Source organism: Triticum aestivum, chromosome 7A (assembly GCF_018294505.1).
Source record: "Triticum aestivum cultivar Chinese Spring chromosome 7A, IWGSC CS RefSeq v2.1, whole genome shotgun sequence".
Taxonomy (NCBI): Eukaryota; Viridiplantae; Streptophyta; class Magnoliopsida; order Poales; family Poaceae; genus Triticum; species Triticum aestivum.
This window is the reverse complement of record NC_057812.1, coordinates 175,778,195-175,803,108: the sequence shown is the minus strand read 5'-3', so window position 1 is coordinate 175,803,108 and position 24,914 is coordinate 175,778,195.

Below are 24,914 nucleotides of genomic sequence, written 5' to 3'. Positions count from 1 at the left end.
TCTCTCTCTATCCTCCCTCTCTATTTGCCTCTTTTTGCCTGCTTGCCTTTTTGTTTGCTCGTGTGTTAGATTGCTTGTTTGTCGCGATGGCTCAAGATAATACTAAATTGCGTGACTTCACCAATACCAATAATAATGATTTCCTTAGAACTCCGATTGCTCCTCTTACCGATGCCGAATCTTGTGAAATTAATACTGCTTTGTTGAATCTTGTTATGAAAGATCAATTCGCCGACCTTCCTAGTGAAGATGCCGCTACTCATCTGAATAGCTTCGTTGATTTATGTGATATGCAAAAGAAAAAAGATGTCGATAATGATGTCGTTAAATTGAAGCTATTTCCTTTTTCGCTTAGAGATCATGCTAAAGCTTGGTTTTCGTCTTTGCCTAAAAATAGTATTGATTCATGGAACAAGTGCAAAGATGCTTTTATCTCTAAGTATTTTCCTCCCACTAAGATCATCTCTCTTAGAAACGATATTACGAACTTTAAACAACTTGATCATGAACATGTTGCACAAGCTTGGGAGAGAATGAAATTAATGATATGTAATTGCCCTACTCATGGTTTGAATTTGTGGATGATCATACAAATTTTTTATGCCGGATTGAATTTTGCTTCTAGAAATCTTTTAGATTCGGCCGCGGGAGGCACATTTATGGAAATCACTTTAGGAGATGCTACTAAACTCCTAGATAATATTATGGTTAATTATTCTCAATGGCATACTGAAAGATCTTCTAATAAAAAGTGCATGCGATAGAAGAAATCAATGTGTTGAGTGGAAAGATGGATGAACTTATGAAATTATTTGCTACTAAGAGTGTTTCTTCTGATCCTAATGATATGCCTTTGTCTACTTTGATTGAGAATAACAATGAATCTATGGATGTGAATTTTGTTGGTAGGAATAATTTTGGTAACAACGCTTATAGAGGGAATTTTAATCCTAGGCCATATCCTAGTAATCCTTCTAATAATTATGGGAATTCCTACAACAACTCTTATGGAAATTATAATAAGATGCCCTCTGAATTTGAGAATAGTGTTAAAGAGTTTATGAATTCACAAAAGAATTTTAATGCTTTGCTTGAAGAGAAATTGCTTAAAGTTGATGATTTGGCTAGGAACGTTGATAGAATTTCTCTTGAGATTGATTCTTTAAAGCTTAGATCTATTCCTCCTAAGCATGATATCAATGAGTCTCTCAAAGCCATGAGAATTTCCATTGATGAGTGCAAGGAAAGAACCGCTAGGATGCGTGCTTCCAAAGATGCCTTTATTAAAGCGTGTTCTTCCAATTCCTATGAAAATCAAGATGAAGATCTAAAAGTTATTGATGTGTCCCCTATTAAATCTTTGTTTTGCAATATGAATCTTGATGAAACTGAATATGATCTTCCTTTACCTAGAAGGCGTTCTAAAAATTCGGAGTATTTAGATCTTAATGATGAAATTGATGAAAGTGGGATTGAAAGAAATAAAAATCTAGATGTTGCTAAACCCACTATATTGGATTTCAAGGAATTTAATTATGAAAGTTGCTCTTTAATTGATTGTATTTCCTTGTTGCAATCCGTGCTAAATTCTCCACATGCTTATAGTCAAAATAAAGCCTTCACCGAACATATTGTTGATGCCTTGATGCAATCTTATGAAGAAAAACTTGAGTTGAAAGTTTCTATCCCTAGAAAACTCTATGATGAGTGGGAACCAACTATTAAAATTAAAATTAAAGATCATGAGTTTTATGCTTTGTGTGATTTGGGTGCTAGTGTCTCTACTATTCCCAAGACTTTGTGTGATTTGCTAGATTTCCGTAATTTTGATGATTGCTCTCTAAACTTGCATCTTGCGGATTCCACTATTAAGAAACCTATGGGAAGGATTAATGATGTTCTTATTGTTGCAAATAGGAATTATGTGCCCGTAGATTTCATTGTTCTTGATATAGATTGCAATCCTTCTTGCCCTATTATTCTTGGTAGACCTTTCCTTAGAACGGTTGGTGCGATTATTGATATGAAGGAAGGGAATATTAGATTTCAATTTCCATTAAAAAAGGGCATGGAACACTTTCCAAGAAAGAAAATAAAATTACCATATGAAACTATCATGAGAGCCACTTATGGATTGCCTACCAAAGATGGCAATACCTAGATCTATCCTCGCTTTTATGCCTAGCTCGGGGCGTTAAACGATAGCGCATGTTGGGAGGCAACCCAATTTTATTTTTATTCCTTCATTTTTTCTCCTGCTTAGTAATAAATAAATTATTTATCCTCTGTTTTGGTTGTGTTTTTTGTGTTTTGTTAGTGTTTGTGCCAAGTAGATCCGTTGGGAAGACTTGGGGAAAGTCTTGTTGAACTTCCTGTAAAAAACAGAAACTTTAGCGCTCACGAGAACTGCTGTAATTTTTATTTTAAGAGTTCTATTTAGTTAATTCTTTTTTGATGATTAATAGATAAATTCCTCACGTCCAGAAATTTATTTTAGAATTTTTGGGGTTCCAGATCTTGTGCTAGCTACAGATTACTACAGACTGTTCTGTTTTTGACAGATTCTGTTTTTCGTGTGTTGTTTGCTTATTTTGATGAATCTATGGCTAGTAAAATAGTTTATAATCCATAGAGAAGTTGGAATAAAGTAGGTTTAACACCAATATAAATAAAGAATGAGTTCATTACATTACCTTGAAGTGGTCTTTTGTTTTCTTTCGCTAACGGAGCTCACGAGTTTTCTATTTTGAGATTTGTGTTGTGAAGTTTTCAAGTTTTTGGTGAATTCTTTTGATGGATCATGGAACAAGGAGTGGCAAGAGCCTAAGCTTGGGGATGCCCATGGCACCCCCAAGATAATCCAAGGACACCAAAAAGTCAAAGCTTGGGGATGCCCCGGAAGGCATCCCCTCTTTCGTCCACTTCCATCGGTAATTTACTTGGGGCTATATTTTTATTCACCAACATGATATGTGTTTTGCTTGGAGAGTCTTGTATTATTTGTGTATTTGTGTCTTAGTATGCCACAATCATCCTTGATGTACACACCTTTTGAGAGAGCCATACATGAATTAAAATTTGATAGAATACTCTATGTGCTTCACTTATATCTTTTGAGCTAAGTAGTTTTGCTCTATGTGCTTCACTTATATCTTTTGCGCGTTATAATTTTGCTCTATGTGCTTCACTTAGATCTTTTAGAGCACAGTGGTGGATTAGTTTTAAAGAAACTATTGATATCTCATGCTTCACTTAAATTATTTTGAGAGACTCTTAATAGCATGGTAATTTGCTTAATAATAATATGCTTGGTATTCAAGATTTGTGAAACTTTCTTTTGAGTGTGTTGAATACTAAGAAAAGATTGAAGCATGATAATTGTTTTGAGATATGGAGGTGATAATATTAAAGTCATGCTAGTTGAGTAGTTGTGAATTTAAAGAATACTTGTGTTAAAGTTTGTGATTCCCGTAGCATGCACGTATGGTGAACCGTTATGTGATGAAGTCGGAGCATGATTTATTAATTGATTGTCTTCCTTATGAGTGGCGGTCGGGGACGAGAGATGGTATTTTCCTACCAATCTATCCCCTTAGGAGCATGCGCGTAATACTTTGATTTGATAACTTCTAGATTTTTGCAATAAGTATATGAGTTCTTTATGACTAATGTTGAGTCCATGGATTATACGCACTCTCACCCTTCCACCTTGCTAGCCTCTCTAATACCGCGCACCTTTCGCCGGTATCATACACCTACCATATACCTTCCTCAAAACAGCCACCATGCCTACCTATTATGGCATTTCCATAGCCATTCCGAGATATTTTGCCATGCAACTTTCCACCATCTAGTTCATCACGACACACTCCATCATTGTCATATTGCATATCCCGGTACACCGCCGGATGCATTCATATAGAGTCATATTTTGTTCTAAGTATCGAGTTGTAATTGTTGAGTTGTAAGAAAAATAAAAGTGTGATGATCATCATTATTAGAGAATTGTCCCAAGTGAGGAAAGAATGATGGAGACTATGATTCCCCCACAAGTCGGGATGAGACCCCGGACGAAAAAAAAAGAGGCCAAAGAAGCCCAAATAAAAAAGAGGCCATAAAAAAAGATAAAATGCCCAAATAAAAAAATAAAAAAATGAGAGAAAAAGAGAGAAGGGACAATGTTACTATCCTCTTACCACACTTGTGCTTCAAAGTAGCACCATGATCTTCATAGTAGAGAGTCTCTCATGTTATCACTTTCATATACTAGTGGGAATTTTACATTATAGAACTTGGCTTGTATATTCCAATGATGGGCTTCCTCAAATTGCCCTAGGTCTTCATGAGCAAGCAAGTTGGATGCACACCCACTTAGTTTCTTTTTGAGCTTTCATATATTTATAGCTCTAGTGCATCCGTTGCATGGCAATCCCTACTCACTCACATTGATATCTATTGATGGGCATCTCCATAGCCCGTTGATACGCCTAGTTGATGTGAGACTATCTTCTCCTTTTTGTCTTCTCCACAACCACCATTCTATTCCACCTATAGTGCTATATCCATGGCTCACGCTCATGTATTGCGTGAAGATTGAAAAAGTTTTGAAAAAGTTAGAGTATGAAACAATTGCTTGGCTTGTCATCGGGGTTGTGCATGATTTAAATACTTTGTGTGGTGAAGATAGAGCATAGCCAGACTATATGATTTTGTAGGGATAACTTTCTTTGGCCATGTTATTTTGAGAAGACATAATTGCTTTGTTAGTATGCTTGAAGTATTATTATTTTTATGTCAATATAAACTTTTGTCTTGAATCTTTCGAATCTGAATATTCATACCACAATTAAGAAGATTTGCATTGAAATTATGCCAAGTAGCACTCCACATCAAAAATATTCTTTTTATCATTTACCTACTCGAGGACGAGCAGGAATTAAGCTTGGGGATGCCTGATACGTCTCCAACGTATCTATAATTTTTGATTGCTCCATGCTATATTATCTACTGTTTTGGACTATATTGGGCTTTATTTTCCACTTTTATATTATTTTTGGGACTAACCTATTAACCAGAGGCCCAGCCCAAAATTGTTGTTTTTTTGCCTATTTCAGTGTTTTGAAGAAACGAAATATCAAACGGAGTCCAAACAGAATAAAATCTTCGGGAACGTGATTTTCTCACCGAACGTGATCCAGGAGACTTGGACCCTGCTCCAAGGAACAAAAGAGGCGGTCACGAGGGTGGGGGGCGCGCCCCCTGCCTCGTGGGCCCCTCGGTGCTCCTCCGGCGTACTTGTTCCTCCTATATATACACACGTACCCCCAAACGATCAGAACAGGAGCCAAAAACCTAATTCCACCGCCGCAACTTTCTGTATCCACGAGATCCCATCTTGGGGCCTGTTCCGGAGCTCCGTCGGAAGAGGGCCGTCATCACGGAGGTCTTCTACATCATCCTAGCCTCTCCGATGAAGTGTGAGTAGTTTACCTCAGACCTTCGGGTCCATAGTTAGTAGCTAGATGGCTTCTTCTCTCTCTTTGAATCTCAATACAAAGTTCTCCCTCTCTCTTGTGGAGATCTATTCGATGTAATCTTGTTTTTGCGGTGTGTTTGTTGAGATCGATGAATTGTGGGTTTATGATAAAGTCTATCTATGAATAATATTTGAATCTTCTCTGAATTCTTTTATTTATGATTGGTTATCTTTGCAAGTCTCTTCGAATTATCCGTTTGGTTTGTCCAACTAGATTGGTAGTTCTTGCCATGGGAGAAGTGCTTAGCTTTGGGTTTGATCTTGCGGTGTCCTTTCCCAGTGACAGAAGGGGCAGCAAGGCACGTATTGCATCGTTGCCATCAAGGATAACAAGATGGGGTTTATTTCATATTGCATGAATTTATCTCTCTACATCATGTCATCTTGCTTAAGGCATTACTCTGTTTTAACTTAATACTCTAGATGCATGCTGGATATCGGTCGATGAGTGAAGTAATAGTGGTAGATGCAGAATTGTTTCGGTCTACTTGTCACGGACATGATGCCTATATACATGATCATGCCTAGATATTCTCATAACTATGCTCAATTCTGTCAATTGCTCAATAGTAATTTGTTCACCCACCGTAGAATACTTATGCTCTTGAGAGAAGCCACTAGTGAAACCTATGCCCCCGGGTCTATTCTCATCATATCAATCTCCATCACTTTAATCTTGTTTTGCTTTTTTACTTTTCCTTTACTTTTTACTTTGCATCTTTATACCAAAAATACCAAAAATATTATATCTATCAGATCTCACTCTCGTAAGTGACCGTGAAGGGATTGACAACCCCTAATCCGTTGGTTGCGAGTAGCTATCGTTTTGTGCAGGTACGAGGGACTTGAGCGTGACCTCCTACTAGATTGATACCTTGGTTCTCAAAAACTGAGGGAAATACTTACGCTACTCTGCTGCATCATCCCTTCCTCTTCGGGGAAAACCAACGCAAGCTCAAGACGTAGCAAGGGCTGATCTGGAGTCCGTTCGGGGCTCCAGAGAGGGGAATCCGTCGCCATCGTCATCATCAACCTTCCTCCATCACCAATTTCATGTTGCTCACCGCCGTGCGCGAGTAATTCCATCGTAGGCTTGCTGGACGGTGATGGCTTGGATGAGATTTATCATGTAATCAAGTTAGTTTTGTTAGGGTTTGATCCCTAGTATCCACTATGTTCTGAGATTGATGTTGCTATGACTTTGCTATGCTTAATGCTTGTCACTAGGGCCCGAGTGCCATGATTTCAGATCTGAACCTATTATGTTTTCATCAATATATGAGAGTTCTTGATCCTATCTTGCAAGTCTATAGTCACCTATTATGTGTTATGATCCGTTAACCCCGAAGTGGCAATAATCGGGATACTTACCGGTGATGACCGTAGTTTGAGGAGTTCATGTATTCACTATGTGTTAATGCTTTGGTCTGGTACTCTATTAAGAGGAGGCCTTAATATCCCTTAGTTTCCGCTAGGACCCCGCTGCCATGGGAGGGTAGGACAAAAGATGTCATGCAAGTTCTTTTCCATAAGCACGTATGACTATATTCGGAATACATGCCTACATTACATTGATGAATTGGAGCTAGTTTTGTGTCACCCTAGGTTATGTCTGTTACATGATGAACCACATCTAGCATAATTCTCTATCACCGATCCATTGCCTATGAGCTTTCCATATATTGTTCCTCGCTTATTTACTTTTCGTTGCTATTGCTATCATCACTACAAAACACCAAAAACATTACTTTTGCTATCATTACCTTTTGCTACCGTTACCACTACTATCATATTACTTTGCTACTAAACACTTTTTTGTAGATATTAAGTTTCCAAGTGTGATTGAATTGACAACTCAGCTGCTAATACTTGAGAGTATTCTTTGGCTCCCCTTGTGTCGAACCAATAAATTTGGGTTGAATACTCTACCCTTGAAAACTGTTGCGATCCTCTATACTTGTGGGTTATCAGGAATCTATGCATAGAGGTTGGCACACGTTTTTGTCTTGACTCTCCGGTAGAAACTTTGGGGCACTCTTTGAAGTTATTTGTGTTGGTTGAATAGATGAATCTGAGATTGTGTGATGCATATCGTATAATCATACCCGCGGATACTTGAGGTTGGAGTATCTAGGTGACATTAAGATTTTGGTTGATTTGTTTCTTAAGGTGTTATTTTACTATGAACTCTAGTGCTGTTTGTGACACTTATAGGAATATCCCAATGGATTGATCGGAAGGAATGGCTTTGAGGTGGTTTCGTACCCTACAATAATCCCTTCCTTTTGTTCTCCACTATTAGTGACTTTGGAGTGACTCTTTGTTGCATGTTGAGGGATAGTTATATGATCTAATTATGTTATCCTTGTTGAGAGAACTTGCACTAGTGAAAGTATGAACCCTAGGCCTTGTTTCAACGCATTGCAATACCGTTTTTGCTCACTTTTATCATTAGTTACATTGCTGTTTTTATAATTTCAGATTACAAAAACCTACATCTACCATCCATATTGCACTTGTATCACCATCTCTTCGCCGAACTAGTGCACCTATACAATTTACCATTGTATCGGGTGTGTTGGGGACACAAGAGACTCTTTGCTATTTGGTTGCAGGGTTGTTTGAGAGAGACCATCTTCATCCTACACCTCCCATGGATTGATAAACCTTAGGTCATCCACTTGAGGGAAATTTGCTACTGTCCTACAAACCTCTGCACTTGGAGGCCCAACAACGTCTACAAAAAGAAGGTTGTGTAGTAGACATCATGAAGCAATAGGGCAACAGAGAATTGGCCAACCTATCTCGGTGCGACCGATCGCTATTTCTGTTAGACCGAAATAATTGCAACAAGCAACAGTGAATTGGCAAGGCCCTCTAGCTACTAGCTATGGGCCCGTAGGTCTGTGTTAAACTACTCACGCTTCATCGGAAAGGCAATAGAGTTGATGTAGATGCCCTCCGTGATTGAATCCCCCTCCGGCAGGATGCCGGAAAAGGCCCCAAGATGGGATATCACGGAAACAAAAGGTTAGGGTGGTGGAAAAGTGTTTTCGTGGATGCTTCTAGAATATATGTGAATATATAGGAGGAAGAACTAGGCCAGGAGGTTACCGAGGGGCCCACAAGGTAGGGGGTCGCGCCCTCCACCCTTGCCGCCGCCTCGTTGCTCTTCTGACTTGCACTCTAAGTCTCCTGGGTGTCTTTTGGTCCAAGAAAAATCATCGCGAAAGTTTTATGCCGTTTGGACTCCATTTGATATTCCTTTTTTGCGAAGCTCAAAAACAAGGAAAAAAACAGAAACTGGCACTGGGCTCTAGGTTAATAAGTTAGTCCCAAAAATAATGTAAAATAGCATAATAATGCATATAAAACATCCAAATCAGATAATATAATAGCATGGAACAATAAAAAATTGTAGATATGTTGGAGACGTATCAAGCATCCCCAAGCTTAATTCCTGCTCGTCCTCGAGTAGGTAAATGATAAAAACAGAATTTTTGATGTGGAATGCTACCAAACATACTTATCCATGTAATTTTCTTTATTGTGGCATGAATGTTCGGATCCATAAGATTCAAAACAAAAGTTTAATATTGACATAAAAATGATAATAATTCAAGCATACTAATAAAGCAATCATGTCTTCTCAAAATAACATGGCCAAAGAAAGCTATCCCTACAAAATCATATAGTCTAGCTACTCCATCTTCATCACACAAAATATTCAAATCATGCACAACCCCGATGACAAGCCAATCAATTGTTTCATACTTTTGCTATTCTCAAACCTTTTCAACTTTCACGCAATACATGAGTGTGAGCCATGGACATAGCACTATAGGTGGAATAGAATATGATGGTTGTGGAGAAGACAAAAAGAAGGAGATAGTCTCACATCAACTAGGCGTATCAATGGGCTATGGAGATGCCCATCAATAGATATCAATGTGAGTGAGTAGGGATTGCCATGCAACAGATGCACTAGAGCTATATGTTTATGAAAGCTCAAAAAGATACTAAGTGTGTGTGCATCCAACTTGCTTGCTCATGAAGACCTAGGGCAATTTGAGGAAGCCCATCGTTGGAATATACAAGCCAAGTTCTATAATGAAAAATTCCCACTAGTATATGAAAGTGACAACATAGGAGACTCTCTATCATGAAGATCATGGTGCTACTTTGAAGCGCAAATGAAGAAATTGACAAAGTTATAAGAGAGATGCCAGCAGATCGAGCGCCCTGCCCAGATGGTTTCACATGTATGTTTTTAAAAAGGTGCTAGCCAATAATCAAGGAGGACTTCTACAACCTCTGTCATCAATTTCATAAGGGTGATCTCAACCTAGAAAGTATCAATGATGGTTTTATTACTCTAATCCCAAAGATCAACTCCCCACAGACGATCAATGATTACAGGCCAATCACCCTCCCCAATTGTTGTCTTAAGGTCATCACTAAGATCTTGGCCAATCATTTGCAAAAAATCATACTGAAAATTGTACACCGTAACCAGTATGGATTTCTAAAAGGGAGGACTATTCAAGATTGTCTCACTTGGGTATACGAGTATATCTATCAATGCCAAGCTCTAGTTGTCTGCAGGAACCTGTCAATGAACAAGAAGGGGAGAGTGAAGGGGATCTGGAGACCAATAAACCCCACAGTGTGGTCTTGGGAGACACTAGCACCAGGAAAAGGAGGGATAAAGGCCCTGTGGTTGAAACAGAGGTAAGAAGGAGTGATAGAATCAAGTTGGATAATAATGGCTTTAAGAGAAATTCATGTAATGACAATATGTGCTTACCTTGCAATGCATTGCCACCCATTACAGATTTTAAAGTAGTCAAAAACCTCACAAAATAATTTTGTAAGGTGGCTGAGGAGGAGCTACCACTACTGCAGGATGCTGCTAACGCGACACTACGATCAGAGACCCTTCGACGAAACTATGTGCGATGCAATTATCGCAAACGGTGGTGCAAAAGGTTTGCGATGAAGGATGCATCAAACACGGTTCAGATTTTAGTTGTGTGTGCGATGCAGGGCATACGGTTCAGTTCAATTAATCATTTTCGACGAGGAGGAACAAAAGAAACTGGCAGCCAGATGAAGGTGTGTGGGATGTACAGCATATGGTTCACTCAGATGAACTGTTTGTGATTAGGCAACACAAAAGAAACGGGCAGCTAGATGAAGGTGTGTGCGATGTACATCATACGGTTCACTCAGATGAACTATTTGTGATTAGGCAACACAAAATAAATGGTCAGCCAGATCAAGGTGTGTGCGACGTACATCATACAGTTCACTTGGATGAACTGTTTGTTATTAGGCAACACAAAATAAACGGTCAGCCAAATCAAGGTGTGTGCGATATACGACATGCGGTTCAGTTGGATGAACTGTTTGCCTTGAGATAAGAGAACAAAAATGGTTCAATATAACAAATACCATAAATATTGCAAGGTTCAAATTCAAAGATTACAATGCCCAAATTCAAACATTGCAAACATCATCATTTTTGAAAAGGGATCAACCGCTGACAAGTCATGTATGGGTTTGACACAATGACTTCCAATTGCTTGGCCATATGCTCTTCCAATATGAAGTTTAACTTTTTTGGAGCCTCTTCAATTCTGTAGTACCTATCAGCTCTGATCAACATACCATTCATCTTTCCTAATAAAATGCATGTTCAATCTTAGTACTCTCAGCACCTTTGCTCTGGCAAGAAAGAACCTGGCGAGTGTAATCTCCGGTAAGGTCCCTCGGTAGGAGTTCAAAGTTGATATTTGAGAGATGCAGATCCAGGCATTCGATGTGATTGTCGTTATAAACATTATCCACCTCCGGGACAATTATTATCTGCAAAAGAAGAGAACGTGTTAGTGCCTATCGGCGTTCTAGGAACGGGGTCCCCAGACTTGCCTTCCTGCGGCCCACGGCGTGGCTCTGCAAGCGGGCCCGTACGACCCATCTTCATCAACAAGCATTCAAGACCCTCGCGAGGCAGACGACATAAGACCTCCTCAGGAGCGGCCTCTCCAGGATGGCTCGCGAGGGGCAGAGAGATCAAGGCAAGACAAACCTCGCGAGGTTCCAATGACGTGAGCCATGACGACCAAGGTCAGGCGGGTGCCAGGCGGGCGCCAGCGCGCACAGTGTCCTTATTTCCTCTTTGGTGCTAAGGAAGCAAGCGCAGACGGAGATTACTGAAGCGTCAAGCAAAGGTTTCCATATCGGTGCAACGAGACCAAGACCAGCAGGACGGCAGGACGGAGGTCACCGTGGAGCCCAAGACGACGTCACCACCAGAGCCTTTGGCAGGCGAAGACTACTATTGTCAGGATAAGCTGTACTAGTTGTCCCCTTTCAAATTGGCCGTTGTTGGCTCCCTTCCCGCTCAATATTTTGGAAGAGGACCAGGGCCTCTATAAATAGGACTAGCCACCACCATAGCTAGGGGATGGAACCGTACAACCACAAGTTCACCAAGCACAAGAACACCTCTCCTCAGGAGGCTGTTCTTCCCCTTGTACTGTTCATCCTCAGCCCAAGAGGCAATCCACCACCACCACACTGGAGTAGGGTATTACACCACAACGGTGGCTCGAACCAGTATAAATCTTGTGTCTCGTGTGTTGTGAGTTCGTGTTCCTAACCTAGAAATCGCGAAGTGTGTGAGGGCATGACCGGTGAGGGAGAGATCTTCGCGCGCACCCCAGTGTTTGAACCTTAAGGGTTTTGCCGGAACCCGAAATCTGACATTTGGCACGGTAGGTAGGTGTGCGCCGAAGCTTTCCTTCTGCCGCTCCGTGTTTCACCGCTTCGTCACAACCATGTCGGACGCTTGTCACGCCCGAGCTGAGCGTCGGGCCGCCCTCGCTGCCCGCGTCGCCCAGACGGCTCCTATCGGTGGGCCTCCCCGTCGTTCTCCGTCACCCGCCGCCAACGCCGCCATCGGCTTGGCGGGGAACAAACAACAAGCATCCTCGTTGCACCCCTCGGTGCGGCGGGACGGCCGCACCGCCACTCCATCACTGACCCCTGACGGTTCCTCGTCTCACGCTCATCACGCTCCCACGGACGAGCGGGCCGTGCTACTCATGGCGCGCGAGCTCCTGCATTACCGCCCAGTCGATGACCTCTACGAGGACTGGCTGGACCGCATCGTCGAGCTCGTCAGTATCGCAGAGGGCTCCCTTGCACCGTCCCTCTCGCTGCCTCGTCCACCGCCAGCTACGGGCGACGTAGCTCACGCAGCACCTCCACCAGCCTGCACCAAGACGGCGTCGTGGTGCCAAGGCACGCGGCTCTGTGGTGCGACCCACCGCGCCAAGCACCCGCGCGTGAAGAAAGAAGCTGTCAAGAAGTTTCTCGACCGCAAGAGAACACTCCACCACTGCAGGCACCGCCGCGTTAGGATCGCTTGCCACGGCAGGGCCATGCGCCTCTTGCCGTGGTAGCACGTGGGCGCCAAGACCAGGCTCCACCTCCACGGCGGGTCCCGGTGGCTATGGCCGGTGCCGCGCCTTCACCCCCGAGCTGTGTAGCGTCGCCTGGCCAGGCAAGTTCAAGTCAGATCTGCCTCCTCGCTACGACGGCACCCTGACCCTACAGAGTTCTTGTAGCTCTACGAGCTGAGCATCGAGGTGGCCAATGGCGACGAGAAAGTCATGGCAAACTAGTTCCCTATGGCTCTCAAGGATGGCGCCTGTTCGTGGATCTTGAACCTGCCTCCGGGCTCCATCTCTTCCTGGAACGAGATGTGCGACCGCTTCGTCGCCAACTTCCAGGGCATGCGCGACCACCCTCCGGCTGCGGGTGCCCTGTGCTGCGTCAAGCAACAACTGGGAGAGACCCTCCAGAAGTACATCCAGCGCTTCAAAAACGTTCGTCTCAAGATCCCCAAGGTAACGGACGAGGCCATCATATCTGTGTTCTCCGACGGCGTCCGCGACATCAGGATGAAGGAGGAGTTGTGCACATCCCTAGAGCTGTTCAACCTGGCGACCAAGTGTGCAAGGGCTGAGGAAGGGCGCCTTTCCTTCCTCGAGCTCCTAGCTTCCGACCCAGAGGAGAAGAACTCCAAGAAGGAACAACGACCACCATCAAGACGAGGGGGCTGGGGGCTTCCAGAAGCCGCGTGCTATCGTCTGCATCTTGGGCGGAGCTCAAGCCCCAGCCTCACAACGTATCTTCAAGCAGCTTGCTCGCGAGGTGAACGCGGTCCTCCCCAAGCTCGAGGCCACTCGCCCGCTCAGGTGGTCCAAGTGTGCCATCACTTTCAGTTCGGCAGATCAGCTCAAGTGCGCGGTGATGTCTACTACACAACCTTCTTCTTGTAGACATTGTTGGGCCTCAAAGTGCATAGGTTTGTAGGACAGTAGCAAATTTCCCTCAAGTGGATGACCTAAGGTTTATCAATCCGTAGGAGGCATAGGATGAAGATGGTCTCTCTCAAGCAACCCTGCAACAAAATAACAAAGAGTCTCTTGTGTCCCCAACACACCCAATACAATGGTAAATTGTATAGGTGCACTAGTTCGGCGAAGAGATGGTGATACAAGTGGTATATGGATGGTAGATAAAGGTTTTTGTAATCTGAAAATATAAAAACAGCAAGGTAACTAATGATAAAAGTGAGCGTAAACGGTATTGCAATGATAGTAAACAAGGCCTAGGGTTCATACTTTCGCTAGTGCAAGTTCCCTCAACAATAATAACATAATTGGATCACATAACTATCCCTCAACATGCAACAAAGAGTCACTCCAAAGTCACTAATAGCGGAGAACGAATGAAGAGATTATGGTAGGGTACGAAACCACCTCAAAGTTATTCTTTCCAATCAATCCGTTGGGCTATTCCTATAAGTGTCACAAACAGCCCTAGAGTTCGTACTAGAATAACACCTTAAGACACAAATCAATCAAAACCCTAATGTCACCTAGATACTCCAATGTCACCTCAAGTATCTGTGGGTATGATTATACGATATGCATCACACAATCTCAGATTCATCTATTCAACCAACACAAAGGACCTCAAAGAGTGCCCCAAAGTTCCTACCGGAGAATCACGACGAAAACATGTGCCAAGCCCTATGCATAGGTTCATGGGCAGAACCCGCAAGTTCATCACCAAAACATACATCGAGTGAACCACGTGGCATCCCATTGTCACCACAGATACGCACGGCAAGACATACATCAAGTGTTCTCAAATCTTTAAAGACTCAATTCGATAAGATAACTTCAAAGGGAAAACTCAATTCATTACAAGAGAGTAGAGGGGGAGGAGAAACATAAGATCCAACTATAATAGCAAAGCTCGCGATACATCAAGATCGTATCACCTCAAGAACACGAGAGAGAGAGAGATCAAACACATAGCTACTGGTACATACCCTCAGCCCCGTGGGAGAACTACTCCCTCCTCGTCATGGAGAGCACCGGGATGATGAAGATGGCCACCGGGGAAGGATTGCCCCCTCCGGCACGGTGCCAGAATGGGTCTAGGTTGGTTTTTGGTGGCTGCGGAGGCTTTTGGAGGCGGAACTCCCGATCTATTGTGTGTTCTGGAAGTTTTAGGATACGTAGGTATATATGGGTGAAAGAAGTACGTCGATGGACCGAAGGGGGGGCCACGAGGCCGGGGGTGCGCCCTAGGGGGGTGGGCGCGCCCCCACCCTCGTGGGCACCTCCCTTCTTTCCTGACGTGCACTCCCAGATTTTCCGGTAGCCTTCCTTCCAAAAATAACTTCTCCAGTTGATTTCGTTCCGTTTCGACTCCGTTTGATATTCCTTTTCTTCGAAACACTGAAATAGGCAAAAAAAAAACAGCAAATCTGGGCTGGGCCTCCGGTTAATAGGTTAGTCCCAAAAATAATATAAAAGTGGATAATAAAGCCCAATATTTCCCAAAACAGTAGATAACATAGCATGGAGCAATCAAAAATTATAGATACGTTGGAGACGTATCAAGCATCCCCGAGCTTAATTCCTGCTCGTCCTCGAGTAGGTAAATGATAAAAACAAAAATTTTGATGCGGAGTACTACTTGGCATAATTTCAATGTAATTCTTCTTAATTGTTCAGATCCGGAAGATTCAAAAGAAAAGTTCATATTGACATAAAAATGATAATACTTCAAGCATACTAACTAAGCAATCATGTCTTCTCAAAATAACATGGCCAAAGAAAGTTCATCCCTACAAAATCATATAGTTCAGTCATGCTTCATTTTCGTCACACAAGAATGCTCTCATCATGCACAACCCTAATGACAAACCAAGCAATTGTTTCATACTTTAGTGATCTCAAACTCATAAACCTTCACGCAATACATGAGCGCGAGCCATGGATATAGCACTATGGGTGGAATAGAATATAATGAGGGGGGTTATGTGGAGAAGACAAAAAGGAGAAAGTCTCACATCAATGAGGCTAATCAATGGGCTATGGGGATGCCCACCGATTGATGTTAATGCAAGGAGTAGGGATTGCCATGCAATGGATGCACTAGAGCTATAAATGTATGAAAGCTCAACAAAAGAAACTAAGTGGGTGTGCATCCAACTTGCTTGCTCACGAAGACCTAGGGAACTTGAGGAGGCCCATTGTTGGAATATACAAGCCAAGTTCTATAATGAAAAATTCCCACTAGTATATGAAAGTGACAAAACAAGAGACTCTCTACTATGAAGACCATGGTGCTACTTTGAAGCACAAGTGTGGTAAAATGATAGTAGCATTGTCCCTTCTCTCTTTTTCTCTCATTTTCATTTTTTGGGCCTTCTATTTTTTATGGCCTTTCTCTTTTTTTGGGCCTTCTTTTATGGCGTTTCTCTTTTTTTATTCCTCACTTGGGACAATGCTCTAAAAAAATGATGATCATCACACTTCTATTTATTTGCAACTCGATAGTAGAACAAAGTATGACTCTATATGAATGCCTCCGGCGGTGTACCGGGATATGCAATGGACCAAGAGTGAGATGTATGAAAGAATTATGAATGGTGGCTTTGCCACAAATACTATGTCAACTACATGACCATGGTAAGCAATATGACAATGATGAATGTGTCATGATGAACGGAATGATGGAAAGTTGCATGGCAATATATCTCGGAATGGCTATGGAAATGCCATAATATGTAGGTATGGTGGCTGTTTTGAGGAAGATATAAGGAGGTTTATGTGTGAAAGAGTGTATCATATCACGGGGTTTGGATGCAATGGCGAATTTTGCGCCAACTCTCAATGTGAGAAAGGGCAATGCACGGTACCGAAGAGGCTAACAAGGATGGAAGGGTGAGAGTGCGTATAATCCATGGACTCAACATTAGTCATAAAGAACTCACATACTTATTGCAAAAATCTACAAGTCATCAAAAACCTTGGCACTACGCGCATGCTCCTAGGGGGATAGATTGGTAGGAAACGACCATCGCTCGTCCTCGACCGCCACTCACAAGGAGGACAATCAAATAACACCTCATGTTTCAAATTTGTTACACAACAGTTACCATACGTGCATGCTACGGGACTTGCAAACTTCAACACAAGCATTTCTCAAATTCACAACTACTCAACTAGCACGACTTTGATATTATTACCTCCGTATCTCAAAACAATCATCAAGCATCAAACTTCTCTTAGTATTCAATACTCTATATGAAAGTTTTTACTATTCTTGGATGCCTAGCATGTTATGATTATAAGCAAATTACCATGCTATTAAGACTCTCAAAATAATCTAAGTGAAGCATGAGAGTTCATCTATTTCTTCAAAATAAAGCTACCACCATGCTCTAAAAGATATAAGTGAAGCACTAGAGCAAATGACAAACTACTCCGAAAGATATAAGTGAAGATCAATGAGTAGTTGAATAATTATGCAACTATGTGAAGACTCTCTAACATTTAATAATTTCAGATCTTGGTATTTTATTCAAACAGCAAGCAAAACTAAATAAAATAAAATGACGTCTATGAATATCAAACATCATGTGAAGAAGCAAAAACTTAGGATCAACCGATACTAACCGATAGTTATTGAAGAAGAAAGGTTCGATGCCAACCGGGGCATCGCCAAGCTTAGATGCTTGAGACTTCTTGAAATATTATCTTGGGATGCCTTGGGCATCCCCAAGCTTGAGCTTTTGTGTCTCCTTAATTCCTCTCATATCACGGTCTTCCCTAAATCTCAAAAGCTTCATCCACACAAAACTCAACAAGGACTCATGAGATAAGTTACTATAAACCATTGCAAAAACCTTATCATACTCTACTGTAGAAAATCACTAAGATTATTATTCAACATTGCATACTAAATGCCTCTGCATATTTAATAGTCCTATCCTCAAATAGAATCATTAAAGAAGCAAACATATGCAAACAATGCAAACATAACAGCAATCTGCCTAAACAGGACAGTCTGTAAAGAATGCAGCAACATCCATACTTCCCTAGCTCCAAAAATTATGAAAGAAAATTCACACTGTAGTAAATTTATCAGATCTTAATATGAAAAAGGTTTCAACATTTTATCACATTCTGACTTTTCTAGGGAATTATTGCAACAGCGGTAAACTTTCTGTTTTCAAACAGCAACATGTATACTTGTAACATAGGCATAGTAATGGCTATCAATGCCACTTTTATTGAAATAAAAGATCCAAACATTTTTCTAGATAACAGCAAGAAAATCCTAACAAAATAAATTGACGCTCCAAGCAAAACACATATCATGTGGTGAATAAAAATATAGCTCCAAGTAAAGTTACTGATGAACGAAGACGAAAGAGGGGATGCCTTCCGGGGCATCCCCAAGCTTAGGCTCTTGGCTATCCTTGAATATTACCTTGGGGTGCCTTGGGAATCCCCAAGCTTAGGCTCTTTCCACTCCTTATTCCATAGTCCATCGAATCCTTACCCAAAACTTGAAAACTTCACAACACAAAACTTAACAGAAAACTCGTAAGCTCCGTTAGTATAAGAAAATAAATCACCACTTCAAGGTACTGTAATGAACTCATTATTTATTTATATTTGTGTTAAACCTACTGTATTCCAACTTTTCTATGGTTTATAAACTATTTTACTAGCCATAGATTCATCAAAATAAGTAAACAACACATGAAAAACAGAATCTGTCAAAAACAGAACAGTCTGTAGTAATCTGAATCAAACGTATACTTATGGAACTCATAAAATTTTCAAATAAATTGCTTTACCTGAGGAATTTATCTATTAATCATCTTCAAAAAGAATTAACTAAATAGCACTCTCCAAATAAAAATGGCAGCAATTCTCGTGAGCGCTAAAGTTTCTGTTTTTTACAGCATGATCAACAAGACTTTCCCCAAGTCTTCCCAACGGTTCTACTTGGAAAAAACACTAATTAAAAGCATAAAACCACATCTAAACAGGGCTAGATGAATTATTTATTACTAAACAGGAACAAAAAGCAAGGAACAAAAATAAAGTTGGGTTGCCTCCCAACAAGCGCTATCGTTTAATGCCCCTAGCTAGGCATGATGATTTCAATGATGCTCACATAAAGGATAAGAATTGTAACATAAAAAGAGCATCATGAAGAATATAACTAGCACATTTAAGTCTAACCCACTTCCTATGCATAGGGATTTTGTGAGAAAACAACTTATGGGGACAAGAATCAACTTGCATAGGAAGGTAAAACAAGCATAACTTCAAAACTTTAAGCACATAGAGAGGAAACTTAATATTATTGCAATTCCTACAAGCATAAATTCCTCCCTCATAATAATTTTCAGTAGCATCATGAATGAATTCAACAATATAACCAGTACCTAAAGCATTCTTTTCATGATGTACAAGCATAGAAAATTTATTACTCTCCACATAAGAAAAATTCTTCTCATGAATAATAGTGGGAGCAAACTCAACAAAATAACTATCATGTGATTGAAAATTAAGATCAAGATGACAAGTTTCATGGTTATCATTATTTCTAAAGCATACATGTCATCATAATAATCATCATAGATAGGAGGCATGCTTTCATCATAGTAAATTTGCTCATCAAAGCTTGGGGGACAAAAAAATATCATCTTCATCAAACATAGCTTCCCCAAGCTTGTGGCTTTGCATATCATTAGCATCATGGATATTCAAAGAATTCATACTAACAACATTGCAATCATGCTCATCATTCAAATATTTAGTGCCAAACATTTTATAGATTTCTTCTTCTAGCACTTGAGCACAATTATCCTTACCATCATACTCACGAAAGATATTAAAAAGGTGAAGCGTATGAGACAAACTCAATTCCATTTTTTATAGTTTTCTTTTATAAACTAAACTAGTGATAAAACAAGAAATTAAAAGACTCGATTGCAAGATCTAAAGATATACCTTCAAGCACTCACCTGCCCGGCAACAGCGCCAGAAAAGAGCTTGATGTCTACTACACAACCTTCTTCTTGTAGACGTTGTTGGGCCTCCAAGTGCAGAGGTTTGTAGGACAGTAGCAAATTTCCCTCAAGTGGATGACCTAAGGTTTATCAATCCGTAGGAGGCGTAGGATGAAGATGGTCTCTCTCAAGCAACCCTACAACCAAATAACAAAGAGTCTCTTGTGTCCCCAACACACCCAATACAATGGTAAATTGTATAGGTGCACTAGTTCGGCGAAGAGATGGTGATACAAGTGGTATATGGATGGTAGATAAAGGTTTTTGTAATCTGAAAATATAAAAACAGCAAGGTAACTAATGATAAAAGTGAGCGTAAACGGTATTGCAATGATAGTAAACAAGTCCTAGGGTTCATACTTTCGCTAGTGCAAGTTTCCTCAACAATAATAACATAATTGGATCACATAACTATCCCTCAACATGCAACAAAGAGTCACTCCAAAGTCACTAATAGCGGAGAACGAACGAAGAGATTATGGTAGGGTACGAAACCACCTCAAAGTTATTCTTTCCAATCAATCCATTGGGCTATTCCTATAAGTGTCACAAACAGCCCTAGAGTTCATACTAGAATAACACCTTAAGACACAAATCAATCAAAACCCTAATGTCACCTAGATACTCCAATATCACCTCGAGTATCCGTGGGTATGATTATACGATATGCATCACACAATCTCAGATTCATCTATTCAACCAACACAAAGGACCTCAAAGAGTGCCCCAAAGTTCCTACCGGAGAATCACGACGAAAACATGTGCCAAGCCCTATGCATAGGTTCATGGGCGGAACCCGCAAGTTGATCACCAAAACATACATCAAATGAATCACGTGGCATCCCATTGTCACCACAGATACGCACGGCAAGACATACATCAAGTGTTCTCAAATATTTAAAGACTCAATCCGATAAGATAACTTCAAAGGGAAAACTCAATTCATTACAAGAGAGTAGAGGGGGAGGAGAAACATAAGATCCAAGTATAATAGCAAAGCTCGTGATACATCAAGATCGTATCACCTCAAGAACACGAGGGAGAGAGAGAGATCAAACACATAGCTACTGGTACATACCCTCAGCCCCGAGGGAGAACTACTCCATCCTCGTCATGGAGAGCACCGAGATGATGAAGATGGCCACCGGGGAAGGATTTCCCCCTCCGGCAGGGTGCCGAAATGGGTCTAGATTGCTTTTTAGTGGCTACAGAGGCTTTTGGCGGCGGAACTCCCGATCTATTGTGTGTTCTGGAAGTTTTAGGATACATAGGTATATATGGGTGAAAGAAGTACGTTGGTGGACCAAAGGGGGGGGCACGAGGCAGGGGGGCGCGCCCTAGGGGGGTGGGCGCGCACCCCACCCTCGTGGGCACCTCCCCTCTTTCCTGACGTGCACTCCAAGCTTTTCTGGTAGCTTTCCTTCCAAAAATAACTTCTCCAGTTGATATCATTCCGTTTCGACTCCGTTTGATATTCCTTTTCTTCGAAACACTAAAATAGGCAAAAAACAACAAATCTGGGCTGGGCCTCCGGTTAATAGGTTAGTCCCAAAAATAATATAAAAGTGGATAATAAAGCCCAATATTGCCCAAAACAGTAGATAACATAGCATGGAGCAATCAAAAATTATAGATACCTTGGAGACGTATCACGCGGCTACCACTGGCACTCTCCCAATGCTTTGTTGACCCGTCATCAGCAATGTGCAAGTCACCAAGACCCTCATCGATGGCAGCGCAGGGCTCAACATCCTATCCGTCGAGACGTTCGACAACCTTCAAGCGCCATGCGATCAGCTTCAGCCTACCAAGCCTTTCTCAGGAGTGACCGACGGCCCCACCACACCGATAGGTTAGGTCAGCCTCCCAGTCACCTTTGGAGAACTCAACAACTATCGCACCAAGCTCATTGACTTCAACATCGCCCACATTCGTCTGCCGTACAATTCCATCCTCGGGTATCCAGCCCTGGTCAAGTTCATGGAAGTGACGCATCACGGCTACAATGTCCTCAAGATGCCAGGGAGCGGCGGGATCATCATAGTCCCCTGCGAAGAAAGAGATGGAGTGTGCTCCCTCAAGCGCGCCTTCCAAGCAGCGTCAATCAAAGACCCCGACAACAATGCAGCTCGGTACCCTCCCGAGGTCGTTCCCAAGAAGAAGAAGTAGCAACTCCGTGCCGGACCTCGGGAGGGCAGCACCGCAAGTGGTACCTCGTCAGGATCAGTGCCTGTGCCTGGGGCGCCTCCTTCTATCGCATAGGAAGGCACGCCCGACGCCCTCCTCGGGCAGGGCTTGGGGGATCTCTTTTGGAGGGCCTCAGACCTTGCCAACGTCGCGGGGGAGACGCTCGGGCATCACTTGGAGGTGTGCTTCGCGGCACGTCTCCCCCGGGAGGACACTGGGCGAAGACCGCCCGGTGCCCAGGAGTTCATCACCAAGGTATTTCAGGAGCTTCAGGAAGCAAGAGAAATACGTGGCGACTGCCGCCCACCTGGCGCTGCTCCCCACCCAGGTGAGGGTGGTGAGATGCACGTCTGAATCGACATACCAGGGCTCAACCGAGCCGCATCTCAGGAGCGCTTCTGGCCTTCGCGTGTTGGGCGTTGCGAATGTCCACCTCATAGCTACGTTCGCATGTCGTTTGGCCTGCCGAGCGTGGTCGCTGCCTTCCAGCGCAATCCACGAAGCGTCATGGCGGGTCAGGAGGCCAGGCACCACGCAGTCCTGGCGGAGATGGCGACGGTCCTCAAGGAACTGCCTGGACCCCCAGAGCCTCCCAAGGCTCAGGGCCCCGGTGGCTTGTGAGGAGCAACCCCTTCGCCGCGTGCCTTCAGCTGCCTCAACACCCCTTCATCAACAGAACCAGTGACACTTTCCAAGTTAATTTAGCTAGGAGCGCCCTCAGGGCTGCATCCCAGGCCGCGTGGGTCCGTCCCTGTGGCATGTATCCTTTCTTTTTTATGTATTTAGCTTACCTTGCTGGGAGCACCCCTCGGGCTGCATCATCCCCAAGCCGCTCACGCCTGACCCAGTGGCATGTTTGCTTTCCATGCATAATCTATCTATGGTTATCACCTGCTTGATTGTCACCCACCATGGGAGCCGTGCGCCGGTCGTCTTTCGTCAGGACCCTTCGCGTGAGAGGGTTAGGCACGACGTCTGTGCTCGGGTCCGTCCCTGCAGCGTCGATAAATCCAATGGCTGAGCTCTGTTTAGCGGGCCAGCCCCGTTCACGTCACCTCCTGGGGCCATTGGTGCTTGGTTTTCTCATGCGATAACCTCAGGAGATTCATTCAGTGCAGGTTGTCTGACCACCTCGCAGGACCAACACAGCGAACAAGAATCAAGACCAGGCGCAACCCGCCTTGAGGTAGGGCCTCGTGAGTCCCGTGCTAGCTCACGAGTGCCCAGACACATCTCGTCTAGCCCTGCCATGCAAGCCACGTGTCAGGGCGGGGCTGTACACGCCCCGGGGGATCTCCGCAGTAGGGAGTCCCCTCCCACGTACCAGTGGAAGCACCATGCTCCGCGCTGGCAGTCGACACTGCCGAGGAGCGGCTATGCCCGTGCAAGTGCGGAAGCCCCATGGTCCGTCCTGGTGATAAACAACTGAGGGCGGCCTCACGGCCGTATCAACGTCAGGAAGCCTCCGGGCTCGGTGTCTGGCCTCATCGCAACGCCTCCCCTCGGGAGAGCCGCATGAGGGGGCTGGGCACAGGGGCTGCGCTCAGGTCACGCCCAAGCGTACGCCACCTCGCTAGGTCCCTCGGACCTGGTCGTCGCGTGCCCCTCCCGAGCCGAGCCTCGGCGAGGACAAAGGTATGAAGGTTGTTTGCACGTCAAGGGGGACTCCTGAGCATCGAGACTTAGGAGCCTAACTGATCACGTAGCCCCTCACTCCTTGGTCCGTCCTGGTCTCTGGTCGGCCCAACGGCGGTTGAGGTATGCGCGGGGTTGGGCCCTGCCAATGTAGAACACTAGATCTATCCCCGCGCCTCTTTCCTATAAGCTGTTTGTGCGTCAAGGGGGACTCCTAAGCATCACAACTCAGGAGCCTAACTGGTCACGTAGCCCCTCACTCCTTGGGCTCGTCTTGGTCTCTGGACGACCCAACGGCGGCTAAGGTATGCGCGTGGCCGGGCTCTGCCGACGTAGAACGTAAAGCAAATGGGAAGCAAATCGCAAAATCTCAAAGAAAATATTACAAGACATATTGTTCCCTGAACATCAAACACAAGTTTAAACGCCTCCACGAGGCACGCTACATGCTGCAGGAGTTTTAACAGGAAAGGAGCTGCAAGCCAGTCATCCCTGGATACTGTCGGCATCCGCAAGAGGCGCCCCCTGGGTGGCGTCGCCTTCACTGGCACCACCGGTCGAAGGTGCGGAGGCGAAGGTGTCGAACTTCTTCAGCAGGGCTTCCACCTGACCTTTCTCAGCTGCAGCGGCGGCTTCGTAGTGTTCATCAGCCACGGGCTCTAGTAGCTCATCAAGGCGGGCGGCAGGATCATGAAGATGGAGGTGACTAAAGACGCGTGTCGGCGTGGCTGAAGAAAGGACGCGAGCCTCTTCTCTGCCATGGGGCCGATGCCACTCACGACTTCCTCAAGTGCCTCGACCAAGTAGGGAAGCAACTGGGCGGGGCCGTCCTCAGCGGTGGCCAGCGGCTTCTTTAAGCCCTTCTCATAGAGTGACTTCAGAGCCTTGCGGGACCTCTTTTCGAGAAGCGTGAAGGCCGCGCGGTCCTCGGCTAGAACTTTTGCCTTGGCGTCAAGACCGGCTTTCTCTGCCTGCACCTTTTGCTCCAGCTCCTCTAGTCGGCCGCGCTCATCGGCCTGCACCTGCCCCAGCTACTCCAGCTGCTCCAGCTCGGCGTCGCGACCCTTGAAGGCGTTCTCCTGGGCCTTC